The sequence below is a fragment of the Zingiber officinale genome, chromosome 8B (genome assembly GCF_018446385.1).
Source record: "Zingiber officinale cultivar Zhangliang chromosome 8B, Zo_v1.1, whole genome shotgun sequence".
NCBI lineage: Eukaryota > Viridiplantae > Streptophyta > Magnoliopsida > Zingiberales > Zingiberaceae > Zingiber > Zingiber officinale.
In genome coordinates this window covers 82,413,283-82,425,710 of record NC_056001.1, presented here as the reverse complement: position 1 = coordinate 82,425,710, position 12,428 = coordinate 82,413,283, and the positions used below count along the sequence as shown (strand labels likewise).

Sequence of the window (12,428 nt, the reverse complement as noted above, 5' to 3'; positions counted from 1 at the left end):
GCAAAACTACAATCGGGGCAGGATTGGACATCGAGGAGATAGAAACGGAACTAGAAGAAATAATGATTTAAGAGGGATTAAGATGAAGATTCCAACCTTCCAAGGGAGAAATGACCCAGAAGCTTACTTGGAATGGGAAACTAAGATGGAAATGGTATTTGACTGTCATGAATTCTCAGAGTTTAAAAAGGTAAAGTTAGCTGCCATTGGATTCACTGATTACGCTATTGTTTGGTGGGATCAAGTGGTGATGACTCAGAGAAGAAACAGAGAGCAATCTGTATCCACTTGAGAGGAGATAAAAGTGCTCATGAGAAGGAGGTTTGTACCCAGCCATTATTATAGAAGCTTATATCAGCGGCTTCAAAGATTATCTCAAGGCTCCAAAAGTGTGGATGAATATTTCAAGGAGATGGAGTTGTCCATGATCCGAGCTAATATCGATGAAGATCGGGAAGCCACCATGGCCAGGTTTTTACATGGTTTAAACCCAGAAATTGCTGATATTGTTGAATTGCAGCATTATGTTGAGCTATCAGACATGGTCCACCAAGCACAAAAAGTGGAAGAACAACTCAATAGGAGAGGATTGGCTAAGAGGGGACAGCCAATGACTACTCATGGCACACGGCGGATAGCTCCAAGAAAGGAGGAACAACCTCAAAATAAGCCAAAGTTTGAACCCTTCAAGAAGCCCAAACCTACACCATCTACTACTCAAGGTAATCGCGAGCCCATTTCCTCCAAAACTCGTGATATCAAGTGTTTTAAATGTCAAGGGCATGGTCATATAGCTAGTCAATGTGTGAACAAAAGGGTGATGGTAATAAACGCCTAAGGTGAACTTGAGTCAGAAGATGAGGATGAAATAGTTGAAGAAGTGACACAAAAAGAGGACAGTGACGATGAACAACATGCTGTTATCAGAGACTTATTGGTGGCCCGACGAGTTCTCAATTTACAAGCTAAGGAGGAGAAGGTAATCAAAGGGAAAACTTGTTTCATACCCGTTGCTATGTCAATAACAAGGTTTGTAGTGTTATTATTGATGGGGGGAGTTGCACCAATGTGGCAAGTATTGATTTGGTGGAGAAATTGTCACTACCAACTCGGAAACATCCGCAACCTTATCGACTCCAGTGGCTAAACGATTGCGGAGAAATCAAGGTAACAAAACAAGTCTTGGTAGCAATCTCCATTGGCAAATATGAAGATGAGCTGTTGTGTGACGTGGTTCCCATGCATGCATGCCATCTATTGTTGGGAAGAGCTTGGCAATTCGATCGAAAGGTAACACATGATGACCTCACAAATAAGTATAGTTTTACTTTGAAAGGGCAACCTATTATTCTTGTACCGTTGACTCCAAGACAAGTTATGGAGGACCAGTTGAGACTACAAAAAGCAAATGAAAAGAAGAAAGAAAAAGAAATTGAGAGAAATAAAATTGAGAAAAAAGAAGTAGAGGGAAAGAAAAATGAGAGGAAATAAGATGAGAGGAAAGAGACAAAAGGAGTGGGCAAGGAAAAAAAAGGAGAGAGAAAGAAAAATATTTTTTATGAAAAAAAAAGTGAGATTAAGTGAGCTTTGTTTTCAAATCAGCTTCCCCTTATCCTTTTGTATAAGGAGGTACTCTTGGGCACTAACGACCTTAACAATTCTTTGCCTAGTGTTATTGTTTCTCTCTTACAGGAATTCGAGGAGGTCTTTCCTGAAGAGGTTCCGCATGGCTTACCTCCCATTAGAGGAATTGAGCACCAAATTGACTTCATACCTGGTGCCTCCATTCCGAATCGACCTGCCTATAGAAGCAATCCGGAGGAAGCAAAGGAACTTCAGAGGCAAGTTAATGAATTATTAGAAAAGGGGTATGTTCGAGAAAGCATGAGTCCTTGAATCGTGCCTGTGTTACTAGTTCCCAAGAAGGACGGAACATGGAGGATGTGTGTGGATTGTCAAGCCATCAACAACATCACGGTAAAGTATCACCATCCAATTCCTAGGATTGATGATATACTTGATGAATTTCATGGTTCTTGTGTGTTCACAAAAATTGATCTTAGGAGTGGATATCATCAGATTAGGATGAAGGAAGGTGATGAATGGAAAACTGGTTTTAAAACCAAACATGGCTTATATGAATGGCTAGTAATGCCTTTTGGCTTAACTAATGCTCCTAACACTTTTATGCGTTTGATGAACCATGTTTTGCGTACTTTCTTAGGAAAATTTGTAGTTTTGTATTTTGATGATATTTTGATTTATAGCAGAAGCTTAGAAGAGCATGTTACACATTTAAGGTTAGTTTTGAGTGTGCTAAAAGAAGAAAAGTTTTTTGCTAACCTCGTTAAATGCTCCTTTTGTACGGAGAAAGTCGTGTTTCTTGGTTTTGTTGTTAGTACTAAAGGCATTGAGATGAATGAGGAAAAGGTGAAAGCAATCCAAGAGTGGCCAACACCGACAACAATTAGCCAAGTGAGGAGTTTCCATGGTTTGGCCAGCTTCTATCGACGATTTGTTCGTGATTTTAGCAATATTACAGCTCCTCTTACTAAAGTCATCAAGAAAAATGAGTCATTCAAGTGAGGAGAGGAGCAAGAGAGGGCGCGTTCAACACTTTGAAAGAAAAGCTAAGTTCTACTCCTTTACTAATCCTACCAGATTTTTCTAAAACCTTTGAAATCGAATGTGATGCTTCTGGTGTTGGTATAGGTGCTGTGCTTATGCAGGAAATGAGACCCATTGCTTATTTCAGTGAGAAGTTGAGTGGAGCCACTCTCAACTATCCCACATATGACAAGGAAATGTATGCATTGGTGAGAGCATTGGAGACATGGCAACATTACCTATGGCCAAAAGAATTCGTGATTCACACAGATCATCAATCTCTAAAGCATTTGAAGAGCCAACATAAGTTGAACCGACGCCATGCTAAATGGGTAGAATTCATTGAGACATTTCCTTATGTGATCAAATACAAGCAAGGAAAGGAGAAAGTAGTTGCTGATGCACTATCTCGAAGGTATGCTTTACTGTCCACTTTAGATACGAAGTTACTTGGATTTGAATATATCAAGGATTTATATACTAACGATACTGATTTTTCTGAGGTGTTCAAAGCATGCGATAAGGTTGCATTTAGTAAGTTCTATAGGCATGATGGGTTTTTATTTCGTGAAAATAGATTGTGTGTGCCTATGTGTTCGTTACGTGAATTATTCACTAGGGAAGCCCATGGTGGTCGATTAATGGGTCATTTTGGCGTTACTAAGACTTTAGGGGTTTTACAGGATCATTTCTTTTGGCCTCATATGAAACGCGACGTGGAAAGAATTTGTGAGAAGTGTATCACTTGCAAACAAGCTAAATCTAAATTGAAACCCCATGGCTTGTATACTCCTTTGCCTATACCTAGTGAACCTTGGACTGATATTTCAATGGACTTTGTTTTGGGATTACCCCGGACCAAGAGAGGGAGAGATTCAATTTTTGTTGTGGTAGACAGATTCTCTAAAATGGCGCATTTCATTCCATGTCATAAAACCGATGATGCATCGCATATAGTTGAATTGTTCTTTAAAGAGGTTATTAGGTTGCATGGCATGCCTAGGACCATTGTCTCTGATAGAGATGCAAAATTTTTGAGTTATTTTTGGAAGACTTTGTAGGGGAAATTAGGAACTAAATTGTTGTTCTCTACTACTTGTCACCCCCAAACTGATGGGCAAACTGAAGTGGTCAATCGAACCTTGTCCTTTTTACTTCGTGCAGTCATTAACAAGAATTTGAGAATATGGGAAGATTGTCTACCTCATGTTGAATTTGCTTACAATAGGAGCATACATTCTGCGACTAAATTTTTTCCATTTGAAATTGATTATGGTTTCAATCCCTTGTCACCATTAGATTTGATTCCTTTAGCTGTAAGTGAGCATATAAACTTAGATGGTAAGCAGAAGGCCGAATTCGTAAAGAAGATTCATGAACAAGCACGACTGAATATTGAGAAAAGAACTCAGCAATACATGCAACAAGCTAAAAGGGGCGCAAGAAAATTGTGTATGAACCAGGAGAATGGGTTTGGTTGCACCTCCGAAAGGAGCGATTTTCGGACAAACGTCGTTCTAAACTTCTACCTCGAGGGGATGGCCCATTTCAAGTATTAGATCGTATCAATGATAATGCCTACAAACTTGAACTACCAGGTGATGATTTGAGGGCAAATCCTTTTCAAGAAGGGGAGAATGATGTATGCCCAAGGGCTGAAGATAGGAGAGATCAGTTATCACTTTCGGAAGGCCCAATTACAAGACTACGGGCAAAGCGTTTCAAGGAAGCACTAAATGGGCTAATCAAAAAATATTGGGAGGACTATGAGCAAGGAGAAACCAAGATAATCGCAACTGCTAGTCGTGGCCTAATCCATGTAATCGGGCATAACCATCCATGACTGACCGCGCTTAACGGAAGAACGCTAATAAGCATGTAAAGCATGAGAATTCGTTCATGCATGAAGACTTAAGTATTTTAGATTGTTTAATGAAGCATGCAAGTTGGGACTCTAATTGTGCATGCATTTATTTTGTTTTGGGTTTCTAGATAGCTTGCATGAGGCATGCAATATTGGGACTTTAATTGTGCATGTACTTATCTTGTATTTTTCCTTGTTCACTCTCATTATATAAGGGAGGGACATCTTAGTATGAAGCAACTTAGTTTTTGGTGAGATTGTGTGCTCTCTTAGTTCTTGAAAGAACTTGCTGAACTTATCGAGTCTACTCTCGTGGCGTTCAACCCATCGAAACTTATGACCCCTAGGTGTGACGTTTCTTTCCTTCGTAGGCTTGGTTCGTGTCAATTCTTGGTTACGGGTCAAGGCTCACACTCTTGTCGTTTAGTTCTTGGGGTTCTATCCACCTTTGTTTCGGGTTCCATCACATTTGTTGGTGGGGTTCGTATCAGCTTCCCCCCACATGGACTTTGGCAATCTAGAGCTCAATAGAAGAGCATTCATCATCTCCTTTAGAGTTCGATTCTTTCGCTCAGCAACTCCATTTTGCTGAGGAGTATAAGGAGCTATTGTTTCGTGTCTGATCCCATGTTCAACACACAACTCAACAAACGGTGATACATATTCACCGCCTCGATCACTTCGAACCACCTTAATCTTTCTATTAAGCTGATTTTCAACCTCAGTTTTATATAGAGCGAATTTCTCTATAGCTTCATCCTTACTTTTGAGAAGATACACATAACAATATTTTGTGTTATCATCTACAAAAGTGATGAAGTATTTATTACCACCACGTGTTGACGTACCTTTTAGGTCGTATACATCAGTGTGGATTAGGTCAAGTGGTTCGTTACTTCTTTCAATATGTTGAAAGGATGACCTTGTCATTTTCGCTTCAACATAAATCTCACACTTGTATTTTGGATCAAGGTGGAATGCATGTATGCTTTGCATGTTTATTAATCTATGCAACGCATCGTAGTTAACATGTCCTAGTCTACCATGCCACAAACACGGAGACTCAAGTATATAAGTGGAAGAGCTTTCAGTTTTATCTATCTTAGGCCTAATCGCCATTACATTGAGCTTAAATAGCCCATCAGATTATATCCCCTTCCTATAAACACTCCATTCTTGGATAATACAACTCTGTCCGACTAAAAAATAATACGAAAGACATGCTTACTTAGCAGTGATCCGGACACTAGATTCTTCCGAATCTCCGGAACATACAGTACATTGTTCAGAGTAAGGTCCTTGCCCGAGGTCATCTTCAGCACCACCTTTCCTTGGCCTATGATGTCCAAGGTTGCTGAGTTCCCCATGAACAGTTTGTCTCCAGTGACTTCTTCGATGTTGTGGAGCAACTCCTTGTTGTAGCACAGATGTCTGGTGGCTCCAATATCGATCCACCATTGTTGCAGGTTCGAACCAACCAAGTTCAATTCTGAGACCACGGCGCAGAGGTCGTCCATTTCTGGTCCCTCATTCAGGTTGGCCCCCTGCTTCTTCTTCGGCTTCCTGCACTCCGAAGATTTGTGACCCACTCGGTCACAATTGAAGCACTTCCCAGAGAACTTCTTTTTGTTGATGCCTCCTCTGGGTCCCATCTTGGAAGACTTTGGGTTCTTCCATTTCGAGCTTTGACCGTGCTCGACCATGTTGGCTTTCACAATAGCTTGAGAGAACAATTTTCTCTCTGAACTCTTGTTGTCTTCTTCGATGCGAAGTCGAACAATGAGTTCCTCCACATTCATCTCCTTCTGCTTGTGCTTCAGGTAGTTCTTGAAGTCCTTCCAGTTGGGAGGCAACTTCTCAATGATAACAGCCACTTGGAAGGTTTTACTCAGAACCATCCCTTCTGAGTGGATCTCATGCAAGATCACCTGAAGCTCCTAGACTTGGCTGATCACCGTCTTGGAGTCAACCATCTTGTAGTCCAGGAATCGGCCCACGATGAACTTCTTGACCCTAGCATCCTCCGTCTTGTACTTCTTGTCCAAGGACTCCCACAGCTCCTTTAGCCGTTCTCTTCATGCTATACACAGCATACAACGAGTCGACAAAGCAGTTGACGATGTAGTTTCGGCAAAAGAACTCAGAATGAGTCCATGCTTCTACTGCATTGATGGTCTATACATCAACATCCTTAGTACTCTTGGGAGGGTCCTCGGTCAAGAACCGAGCCAGGTTGAGGGTGGTCAGGTAGAAGAGCATCTTCTACTGCCACCTCTTGAAGTTCAGTCCAATGAACTTCTCTGGTTTTTCTTCGTGGTTGATTGGCATAGTTTCAATCAGGGCGGAGGGGGCTTTCACATGTTGAGTCTGTTGCACCTCAACATTCCGTTCTGTGGCCATCTCAACAGAATCGAATTTGTTTTAAGATTGTTCCACTAGAAGTTGTCGGAGATTTTGGGAAAATACTGAATTTATAAACTAAATTCAAACTTATCTGTTGAGAGACTTGAACTAATAATTTCAAGCTGTCGGCTGAGGGTCGAGTCCTCTGTCAAGAATCACGAGTGCCTAGTGATCGAGTCCAACTGCCAAGTGGCCGAGTCCGGGAAGTAAGTCAACCGAGTAGGGAAGCACGTAGCCGAGTCGATCAAATGTCCGACAGAGTAGTCGGGATTCCAAATAAAATGCCCGTGTAGAGTGCACAGGAATTGAGGAGCCCGTGTAGAGTACACAGGATCATGGTGTGGGTCGTCCGTTTCCGAGGATACAACGGCTAAACCGTAATCTCCACCAAGCACAGATGGTCGCGACGAACTGAAAAATACCCGAATAAGAGGAAGAGAGTGGGGAAACGTGGATGAAATATTTTTTCATTTTCTCCTTATACATTTTCCTCTCATGCTCAAGGTCTTTTATAGGATGCCTTGCATGATATGCATTATATTAATGTGCGTTTGTTATTGATCTGCATTCCGCACCCACACACAAGAGAAAGCTTCTACTCAAGCATTTGTTTACAATATATATGCTTAAGAAATAATATAAACCAACCATTAAACTTTGAAACTTCTAATGTGGGACTAAAGTCTCATACACAATAAAATCTCCTTCATCCACTCCACCACTTTCCATTCACAATTTTGTTTTCCCAACAACTAGTTCTTCACATATTCTGTTAAGACTCAGAAGGGCTCGCTGCAATACTTAGCCTTATGTGCCACTTGGGGAGTTAACTGTTTAATAGGTCTGGGTTTAGATTACACCCTTTTCTCATGGATTTGGTTGCTGAAGAGCGATTCTCTATTGAAGATGGCACTGATGATGATGGTAACATTCTAGTAGGCATCTCGTCTTCCTCAAGAATTCATTGACATTTTGCTTAATTGGAGAAGTTTGAGCCTTCGTGTGGTGATGGAGATTGGAAAGCCTACAAACACAGTTCTGGCAGGCAATGGTGGGCTAAGTTATTCGATGGAAAGTGGTGTGAAGCAGTTTGGATCCTCTGTTCCCATTTCTCTCTGTCCCCATGTCCCACTGCCGATCGGACGGACCAGATTACATCTCAATGATGCTTTGCAAATCACGAAGATACTGCATACATCTTAAAGATATCATGATGCATTGAGATATAATCTGACCCGTCCGATCGGCAGTGGGACATGGAGACAGAGAGAAATGGGGACAGAGGATCCGAACTAGGTGTGAAGACTATCGTTGACTAGAGATTTTTAGAGAAGCAATGATAGGAGGGCCTTGGTTGTGGGTAGTAAGGGTGTGGTCTTGGTAGGGCTGCAGTTTTTTCAATTTAGAGGGTAACAATGGGAGGTAGACTAATGGTTGATTGATGTTTGTTGTCAAAGTGGGATCATCAACCACTGTGAAGATGGCGCACTAAGGTAGAGAACTGGAGACGAGGCAGACATGTGGATTTGAGATTACTAATGAAGTTGGATTCCAATCCCACTTGACGCTACATAGTTTGTGTGCCTCATTCACTGATCTCGGAACAAGAGGGAAGAGAATGAGAATGCCAATTTTGTAGTACTCATTGAATGCCTTGACAAGGACAAAAACTCTTTCATAGTAACTGGTCTTGTTGAGACTCAACAGACTCACCAAAATAAGCTAATGTACTTTAATCAGGTAAGAATGAATAGAATTGCATTCAGTATATTGAATCTGTTTATTTGGATTTTTAGATTTTGTTGCATCATTTTCACAATTTTAAATATTTTTTTATCAGTTTTGAAAATAGGACTCCAATGTGGCGTTAAATTAAGCAGATCATTGGTTATCACTGCAGTCGATATTTATTGAGTTTACTTGTGACCATGTGATGAAATTTTGTCACAAATATTGCCACAGATTGTTTTGATAGGGTTGACTCTGATTGATTTATAGTTCATATTTTTGTAAGTTCTTTGAAATTCATCTATTCATCTCTTGTTTGGAAGAAACTGAAAATTATGTGGTGTGCTACATCCTTTTTTTGATATTTGCTAATTTTTTTGCTTTATTGTTTTGTCACCACCGTTGTCAGTTTATTCACCTTCGTTTGTTAAACAAAATTGCACATCCTACTTAGCTCATCATTTACTTTTTTTCCCCTGTTTAGTTCGTTAGCGGAAGGAATGGCTATGACTACAAGGCTGTAAGGAGGTGGACAACGCAAAAAAAGCTCGGATATAGTCTTATTGACTGTGACAGAGTGAACTTGCCCATTTGTTTCAATATGCTTGCATTAGTTTTCTATTCCTTTTCCCAACCTTCCGAGAATTTAAATGCAGATATTTGTTCCAATACACAAAGAAATACATTTGTGTTTGTCTGTAATCCATGTAAAGGAGAAGAAGTTCCAGTATCTTGATTCAGTTGGTGGAATGGATAAAACACTGTTGAGAGTACTGGTATGTTTCAGATACATATCGAAAGCAAACTGTTTGATAGAAAAATATTTTGGAGGTGTGATACTTCTCACATATAGAATTGTTAGCTTTTCTATCCTTTTGCAAATAACTAGTTATGTATGTAAAATGATTACTCGATTGCACAAGGATCTAAATCTCATTCTGTTTGGGTCAGTTCAGTGAAATCGAACCATTACATCAGCTGAGTACTGACATTTTTTAGTTGTATCATGGCACAATATTATGTGGTAGTCCGTGGTGTTGCATGGTATTGGGGATCAGATGGCTGAGTTAAAGGGTGAATGATGATTTTAACATGCAAGTGATGATCCTATACACTTTCTATGAACTAGCAAGTTCACACATACAAGAGTAGCACAACGGATAGAAAACCAGTAATCAATCACTTACACAATCCCTAACACGTGGCATTTATGTGGTTTGGTAACCCTAGAGACTTCTACTCCACGATCTATGATCCATATGTGGATCACTCTTATAAAGCCACTATATGTTCTCCTTGATAAATTATCAAAGATGAAGAAATCTCTTACAATATACAAGAACACAATGATTATAATGGATACTTGAGAGAGAAGGGCAAAACTCTAATAAGATTTTACCAATCCTATTTTCACTAAACTTGAGGAATCCATCGAGCTCCCCTTTTATAACCTTCAATTTCAAACGTTTCTTATTGTTTGTTACAGGGATTGAGATCTTGTGCCGAGCTGGTCAAAACGGACGACACATTTCGTTCCTCCCGCTGACTAATACAGGCACAAACTCGAGACTAGTCCCGCGGTAGCCGCGGAGGTGTCACGATGCCCGCGGTCACATCAGAGGGGCATCGCGACGCCCGCAACCGCATTGGAGGGTTGACGCGATGCCCGTGGCCGCGCAGGAAGGGAGTTGCGACGCCCATGGCCGCATCGGAGGGGCGTCGAGACACCCGTGGCTCACGAGAAGGGTCGCGCAACCCCCACGGCCGCGCCAGAGGGGTCGTGCGACCCCCACAGCGGTTGATTGTTTTAATTAAAAGTTTTAAAAAAAAAACAATTCCAAGATGGATGAGGATAATTCAATCAGGCTTAATTAAATCCTAATAAATTTATTTAATTAATTAAATATTTTATTTATTTAAATTTTAAAAATATATAATAAAAATTTTATTTATTTATTTTTTAATTATGCTATTATTTTTAATAATCTAATTATCTCTCATTTAAATAAATAATCAAATATATTTTTAAAATCCTAATTAAACTATCCCATTAAAATATATAAAAATTAATTTAAAATTATAATAAATTTTAATAGAATATTATATATTCTTAAAACTCTCCACAGTGATCATGATGTAGCGATGGCCTTGCAGGTCACCACAACCGTATTTTTTTTTTATTTTTTTTTGTTTTAGTTAATTTTTTATTTTTTAAATATCTATTTTTTTATGAATAAACTAATAATAATAATAATTATTATAAAATATTAAAAATTATTTCAAAATTTTTAAATAATTTTTGAATTTTAATAAATATTTTATAAAATAATTTAAAGATTTTAAAATAATTTTAAAATTAAACATAAATTTAAAATAATCTAAAAAATTTAAAAATATAATTCTTAAACATTTCAAATAAAATTTTTAAAATCAAAATTTTATAAATACATTAAAAAAATAATTTAAAATTTTCAAATAATTTTATAATTTTTTTATAATTTTAAATTTAGTTTTGAATTTTAAGAATTACTTATTTTTTAATTTTTTTTTTATAAAATTTTAATAGGCATTATCTTAGGAGAACATATTAAAATATAAATTCAACATCTCAAAATATAAAACATATTTATATATTTAAAAAATATCATAATGCATGACACAACATAGAACGATACGATACCAAAACTGTATCGTTCAAGTCTGGAACCGAAACAATAACATAGGTCAAGATTTTAAACCTTGGGTTGTTGCCCATAGTCATCTGATAAGTTGTTAGTAGATGGCTAATCCTTGCTATTCAATCTGTTAGTTAGAGCTCTAGAGTCAATCATTTGATGATTGTATTATGGACTTATTGTATCATATTCTTATATAAATAAAGACATTTAGTTTTTGGTTATTATACTTACTTGTATTAATGTCAAATAAACTAAGTATAATAACGTCCTTGAGTAGAAGGTTCTCACCTATATCCATCGGTTAGTTAAACCGATAGTGAGATGATATAGGGAACACTACTCTTAATCATTCCTAGTCGAGTATTAACATTTAGGGACAATGTTAATGCAATAAGACTAGCATGTAGGTCAACTTGATGACTTAATCTCACAAGTCATGGGTATAGAGATATCAAGTTGACACATGGGTATGCATTGGAGAATGTATACTGAATGACCCGCCATGAGAAAGTATCATAGATCATTATATGAGTGTCATATACTTTCTCATGTGGCTATTAGTATGACTACTAGCCCTTGGACCTGAAGTCACCATGGATCCCTACATAAGGAGTTATGTACTTTGGTTTCGTCAAACGTCACCCGTAATTGGGTGGACTATAAAGGCGATTTCTGTAACGAATTATGCAGAGGGATGTGAGTGATGTAGATGGGATCTATCCCTCCTATATGACGGGAGCGACATCGATATTCTTGATAGAGTGAGACTACGAAGTGCATGGCCATGCCCAAATGAGTCAATATGAGATATTGAGCTCATTTGATTGAGTGAGTCTACTTGGAGTTCAAGATTTAGATTGATTAGAGGATGACACGGTCTATACCTCACATTGATCAATCTAGATGTCTAGGATAGAAGGTCACTTGTCATATATTGTGAGGAGTCACAATTAGTAGTCACAAGGTGATGTTGGATCTCAACATTCTTGTAACTTGGGTAGTAATGATGTGTTGCTAGATACCACTCATTACTTATGTCCTAAATGGGTTTAGGGGCATTGCCAACGTTACAAGAACCTATAGGGTCACACACTAAGGATAATTAGATGGAGATTAGGTTCATATGATGAACCAAAAGGATTAGATTC

The 12,428-nt window shown here is 38.6% G+C and overlaps 1 pseudogene; it reads left to right on the top strand.

The window, feature by feature from the left end:
• The window catches only part of LOC122013995, a 55,288-nt pseudogene extending 45,140 nt beyond the window's left edge, over window positions 1–10,148 (top strand).
• Window positions 10,149–12,428: the final 2,280 nt, after the last annotated feature.